This window comes from Lactuca serriola, chromosome 8 (assembly GCF_051521515.1).
Source record: "Lactuca serriola cultivar US96UC23 chromosome 8, Lser_US96UC23_V15, whole genome shotgun sequence".
Lineage (NCBI taxonomy): Eukaryota > Viridiplantae > Streptophyta > Magnoliopsida > Asterales > Asteraceae > Lactuca > Lactuca serriola.
Window position 1 is genome coordinate 241,854,406 of NC_136415.1, and position 7,457 is coordinate 241,861,862.

Sequence of the window (7,457 nt, forward strand, 5' to 3'; positions counted from 1 at the left end):
ATAATGAATCGAGTCCCATATGCTTCGGATATAGGATCAATTACATATGCTGTAATATCCATGTATTATTATTTTTCCAAATGCCTTGATCATTGAGAGGAAAAGGATTAGAATTTTTTATGTGACTAGAGTTGGTAAACAACTCTCAAGAACATTCTGAGGATTAATGAATATTGGTTGCTTGTGAATAGTTGGAAGTATCGTACTAATTTGGACGAACCATAGTGACATGATTCTGGATTAAGATGATTCTTGATCAGAATTGACGGTCATATGGGAATATGGAAATGTTTCCATAATGGTAGTTGATTATTAAATCTACATGTGAGTTGGAAACTTTAATGTAAGAGAATTGTTCAAAGGAGTGTACCTTAAATTTGAGCCTTCATTATCACGGAATTGTTTCTACTAACAAAGTTCCAATGGAAGATTCTTTAATATCTTTCACTCAGTCTCTGTGACTTTGAAGCCTCGACATCACAGAAGGTCAATGCATGTAAGGTTGGAATACCAATACATTTTAGACAATGACAAGAATTTGGAATTATGAAATGAGCATCATCAGAATATTGTCCAGTCGACCTGTTCACAAAGTAAGGACCATAGAGAGGCATAGTATGCATGTTCATAACATGACATAACTGATGTTATTTAATTCAAGTGGTTAGTTGATTAGTCGAAACATTATACAATTAATAAAGTCATAATTACCATGGTGATTAAATGATGGACATTTATTTATATTCAATAGTTTTGAGACCATTGTAAATTAGTTTATTTTTGTGTTTCTCTTTATATGGTTTACATCCTGAATGATTTGATTATTCAATCCTCTACAGTCGCTCATACTTTTGGAAGTAAGTAGTGAATTAAGGCTGTCATGAATCGAATTGTAGATTGTCTATGGAGATTGGGCATTACAATGGTTGCTACAATATTCATGAGTGTTTAGAAAATGTTGATTTTTGAGTATTGGATAAACCCACGCTTAGAGAATTACTTCATGGATTTTATTACAAGTAATTTTGAGACGATAATATCTTATATTCTTGAAGTAGAAATATATGAGTTGTAATTTTGTAACATCCTATTTCGAGAAGTTTGTTATTTTAGGATAGTGGAAAATAAATTGATCAAGTAAAGGTCTTGGGCTTCAATGGAATATGGTTTAGACCCTATTGGATGTTGATAATATTGGTTATGCGATGTAAGCCCTTGGTTTGTGTTGGAGTCAACGGGTCAAAACGGGAAAAGTGATATTTCAGACTTCTTGCATGAAATATTGATTTTTTTCGAGAAGTTTTTAGTCCAAGATATTTAGATAATATTTTGGGGCTCCCGAAGACCTCTCCGTGGGTCGAAATTGGAGTTGAAACGAAGAAGTTACGACCGTTTGAAGTTAGGACGGTTTTGGGTTAAGCCGTATATGCTGGGCGTACAAGGAAGTACGCAGAGCATACTATCGCATCCTGAGTATGCTGATCGTACCCAGAGTATGTTGGGCGTAAGTGATTTGTGACCAAACTCAATTTTCGTGTTTTATGTCCTATTTAAACTCTTTAACTTCCCTAAACTCATTCCATTCTCAGCCTCCACCTGTCCTACACCCTCCCTTGAAAATCCCAACGCTAGTTTGAGCCTTTTGGGAAAAAGGTGTGCTTGAGTGCTTTTGAGTGTTCTTGGTGCATCTCGAAAAAGTAGGAACTCTTAAGAGAATTGTTGGTTGCATTGGAGCTTGTAGATCCAGACTTTGTTCACCTTGATCTTTATTCTTGAGGTATAAAGTTTGAATCTTGATGATGCGTTTGAGAGATCTAGCTAGTCTTGGGTGTTATGAGCTTTTGGTTAATTTACTGCATAAAGTTTTGATCTTGAAAGTTTGTGACCTTGTTATGGATAAAGTTGGAAACTTTATCTATCTAAACATCATATTGATTCAGATCTTAAGGCTTGAGACTTGGACTTAATGTATTAATTTGGAAAAGATGCACTTCTGCTCCCTTTGAGACTTAAATACTAGATCTTGGTTGGTTGTACCATTCTAATGGATAAAGTTAAAAACTTTATCCAATATGGAGTTATTAGGAATCATAAAAATGTAATCTTGGATCTTAGTCCTTCCCCATGCATGTGATAGGATGTCCTAATAGATTAAGAAGATATGGTTTGTTGGTATTAAGCCCTTTTAGCAAAGCAAAGTCATAAAGTTGGAAACTTTATGAATTAAGATATGTGTTGAATGCACTAGTTTTAATCTGACTTTTTAAATATAAATTAGACACACAAAAGGCGGTGAACCTGTCAATTAGTGGTATAGTTTAGTAAGCAGGGTATTGAACATAGGGAACGACAATTATTCTAATTACTAATACTATCTAAAAACAAGTAAAAGGAAAGGGTTTTGCTCTAGTTTTGCAAGACTAGAAAACTTAAAATACTTATCTAATACATACACTAGCAAATAACAACTACGTAAATGAGAATTGACTAAACTCAATAATGGAGAAGAGTTATGTTTAGGTCTTGAATCATTTATTCCTATGGTTGATTTTATAACAAGTGGAATGGATTAATTGTGATTAGGTTCACATTTTCTATTACTAATCCTTAGAAAACATACCAATGTATTCAGATAAATCATACGAGATTAGCAACTAAGCAGTGGCCAATTGATTAAACTAATATATTTCCTAGTTTATTGATTCGGGTAAAGTAAGACTTGTAATGAGCTAATCAAATATGCTAATTCAATTAACTCCTTGTTGATTGTTCGTCACACAAGCTTACCCATTAACGTACCTATTTTCTAGTTAACCTTAGTTTCACGTTCCTTATTCATAGGCATATAACAATGTATTCAGATAAATCATACGAGATTAGCAACTAAGAGATCTTCAAGCAACTTAATTACTGGTTAATTAACAGAAAATAGTTATAATTAACACATAAGGTTCTTTAACAAGCTCAATAAAACAAAATCACCAAATTAAATTAATCCAATCGTAAAATCAAACCATATTCATAAAACCGTCTATCCTAAACAGAAATTATTAGTTTTTAGCTCATGATTATAGAAGAAAACAAGTCAAAAACAAAATCAATTTATGAACACACAATTTAAATAAAAGTCTAAGTAAGAATACAATTGAATTGCCTTTGATCTTCCCAAATCGGATGCTTAGTCTTGAGCTCCGAATTCTAGAGCTTCAACCGCAGCTTAATTCGCAATTATCCTCCCAAAGGTTCCAGAGAAAAGTCCCTAATCTTTGAATTAGACCCCTTTATATAGTTTCTGAAAAAGGGGCTACTCGTCAAGTCCACGGACCGACTCGGCGAGTCTCCAACTTAAAATTCGTGTACTGTATGGAGTCTTGCATATTCGCGAACCTTCCAACGGAGTCGGCGAGTAGGCACCCAACTCGCTGAGTTCTTCAGGGTTTTTGTCTTTCTTATTTCTTCAATTCCCGAGCATCCAGTGGCGTTTTCCGCTTCCTTTTGCTTCCAAGCTCATCTTTGAGGCTGCAAATACATTTTAAACACATTTATGTATCTTTTGTTAATAATTTTCAATAAAATAACCAAAATGAATTAAGATTTTACACAAAATATATGACTAAACATGCACATATCAAAATACCCCACACTTGAATTTTGCTTGTCCCCAAGCAAAACTGAATTTTAACATACTAATACCACATAAAATAATCCCAATCGAACCCAACCATTATGCCAAGACCGCAATGCATGCATTTGTGTCTAAATTTTTTCCTAAGGACCCCGTTAATTATAAATACTAAAAATCCTCATAAACATTCGCCCACTTCTTTTGAAAAACGCTCATTTTATGCATCCCTTCGGATCTATCCGCAGAAAACTTACTAACCTCAAGGTATTTTTGGTCAAGCAACCTAACCATACATAATCTAGAAAAATTACAAGTTTTTGATACCACTATGGAGCTCTTTGAATTCTTTACTTATTCGATATTTTGATCTTGATTTCTTTGTTCACCACCTTTTTGATTTTTGGTATCTTCAACTTTTTGAATTTTTGGAATTTTTATCTTTGAATTCATACTTTAATAGCTCAAAAACTCTTTCAACTTTTTGGTAATATTTCTCTCTTTTTTTTTCACATCTCACTTTTTTTCCACTCAAAACCTACATGCTTAAGCAAAGGTGCTCCACTTCAACTTTTATTGGTTAAAGTATTAGTCTTCCTGGACACATTTCAATTACACGATGCTAAACATATTGAGTCCCTCAAACTAAGCGAGGTTGTGTTTTTGTCCCATGATTTCACTAGAATAAAGGGGGCCACAAATGCATTATAACGTATATAGGCTCAACTAAACATTTGGGTCTTCATAAAATTATCAAACATAATACTAGCATGAACCCTTATTGCTTTTACGAAAATTTTCCAAAGTAAGCTAGCAATTTTAAAATTTTTAAAATTTAACTAAAATTTCAACTAATGTAACCAACCCCCTACCCCACACTTAATTTATGCAGTGTCCCCATTGGATGTTATGCATGATATACAAAAATAAAAAAAATAAAGAGGGAATTGGACCAAACTCCCCTGAGATAGTAGTGACGAGGTTGATACTTCTTCTTGTAATGCTCCATCTTCAGTTAACTTTAGACATGGGAACGGTTCATCCATGTCTTCGGCGTCAAATCTCGTGTGGTATAATTATAAAAGCTCCAAATATAAGGGAAAGACTCTTGGAAATGCTTGAAAAATGATCTTCAAAGAATACAACCAATTTCCAAATAAAATGTCACCAAATCAGCAGCTTAAAAGTAGGAAGAATGAACAACTCGTCGAATAGGGATGCTAACTCGCCGAGTTGTAGCGTAATTGGCAGAAAAATCGCGAATTTTTACATGGACTCGTCGAGTCCATAAGATGCACTCGGCGAGTAGACCGCTGTGTGACAAAAAATGTATTATGCCCAGTCCGTTCTTGAGATATGGGGGTAGTATAAACTGATACTTTCTCTTATTTTGCTTCAATAAATAAATACTCCATAACCCTTCTCTCAATCAGACTCATAACCGTGACCCAAAACTTCGTTTCCTCTCTCGCCTAGACTCGATTTCTTGCTTGGTTCGCCTTGACTCTAGACTCTTGTATGCATTCCTAAGCCTCAAACTGAAAATATCAAAACAACCACAAGTGATAGTAATAAAAACATCGCAAAAAAACCTAGCAACCATAAGCCTAAAAATCTAATTAAAGCAGTTTACACAAATAAAAAGAAAACGAAAAATAAATAGAAAGCAAACTCTAGAATCGGGTTGCCTCTCGTAAGCGTTTCTTTTTGAGGAGTCATTAGCTAGACTCCTTCATGTTCTACGTTCCAACGACTTCCTCCAAATCTAGCCTCTGCTCTAGTCTTTCGTCCCTTGGCATTCCTTCATCATAGCTCTTCACCCGATGCCTATTGACTTTAAAACTTGACCCGTCTTTATCCTATAATTCAATTACTCCGTAAGGATAAACATGTTTTATTGTAGAAGGCCCAGTCCAATGAGTGCGTGATTTTCCCGGAATGAGCTTTAGTCTTGAATTGTACAAGATAACTTTTTGCCCTTCCTCAAACTCCTTATTACCCTTCAACCTTGCATGATTCCATCTTTTAGTCTTATTCTTATAAATTAATGAGTTAGTATAAGACTCATTCCTTAATTCTTCCAAAGCATTCATTTGCAAAAGTCGATTCGTACGCAACTCATTTGGCTCAAAATTACATGTCTTCAAGGCCCAATAAGCTTTGTGTTCATGCTCCATTGATAAATGACAATTCTTACCATAAACTACCCTATATCGTGTGGTTCCAATTAGTGTCTTAAATGCGGTCATAAATGCTCAAAGCGCATCATCCAATTTATCCACCCAATCCTTTCTATTATTCCCCATTGGTTTCTCTAATATTCGTTTTAGTGCCCTATTAGTAATTTCGGTTTGCCCATTTGATTGTGGTTGGTAATGTGTTGAAAATCTATGGCGTACCCCATATTTTTGTAACACTTTTGCTAGTTGATAATTAGCAAAGTGAGTTCCACTATCACTAATTAATGCCTTAGGCACTCCAAATCTTGAGAACAATTTCTTTAAGAATTAGACCACTACCCTTGCATCATTAGTTGGTAACGCCTGTGCCTCCGCCCACTTTGACACATAATACACCGCCACTAGTATGTATTTGTTACTTTTGGATGAAGGAATTGGTCCCATGAAATCTCTATCCCACACATCAAAGATTTCACAAACTTGAATATTCGTTTGGGGCATTTCATTCCTTGCCGATATATTACCTGTTCTTTGGAAAGCATCACATTCCCTTATGTATTTAGCAACATCTTTAAAGATAGTAGGCCAATAGAACCTTGCATTGAATACTTTTTTTGTAGTGTATTGCACCCCATGATGTCCTCTTGCAGATCCATTGTCAAAATGCTCAAAGATGTCCCAGATTTCCTTGCCAAACACGCATCTTCTTATGATTCCATCTGCACAACTCATAAAAAGATATGGCTCATCCCAAAAATAATATTTAATTTCTGATAAAAGCTTTTTCTTTTGTAGATGGGTAAGGCCTTTTCAAAGGTATTCACCAGCCAAGTAATTTGCAATGTCTGCATACCGTGGCTCTTCATCCATGAACAACTTCAAGTATTCTTCCGGGAAGTTATCTCGAATACCCATATTATCGATCTCCTTTTTTTTTTATATATATATATTTTCTAGCCTAGAGAGATGGTCAGCAGCTACATTCTCCATTCCCTTTTTACCCTTGATCTCGATGTCAAATTCTTGTAGTAAAAGTACCCATCGGATCAGTCTTGGCTTTACACCTTGCTTGGCAAACAAGTACTTAATAGCAGAGTGGTCAGTAAAAACAGTAGTTTTAGATAAAATAAGATAAGGTCGGAATTTGTCAAAGGCATACACCACAACTAATAATTCCTTCTCGGTTGTGGTGTAATTTTCTTGGGCGGGATTTAATGTTTTGATGGCATAATAGATGGGTAGAAAGTGCTTATCAACTCTTTGGCCAAGGACGGCCCCTAAAGCAAAGTCGCTCGTATCACACATTATTTCAAAGGGCAGGTTCCAATTCGGGGCGATAATGATAGGAGCATTAGCTAATTTTTCTTTTAAAAATTCAAATGTGGCTAGACACTCTTTAGAAAAATTAAAAGGTGCATCTTTTAAAAGTAATTGAGTTAGAGGTCTAGTAATTTTTGAAAAATCTTTTATGAAACGGCGGTAAAAACCCGCATGTTCAAAAAAACTCCTAATACCCTTCACATTAGTTGGTGGGGGTAATTTTGAAATTGTATCAATTTTCGACCGATCCACCTAAATCCCCGCCTTGGATACTTTATGACCTAAACTATGCCCTCTTTAACCATAAAATGGCATTCTTCTCAATTTAAGACTAA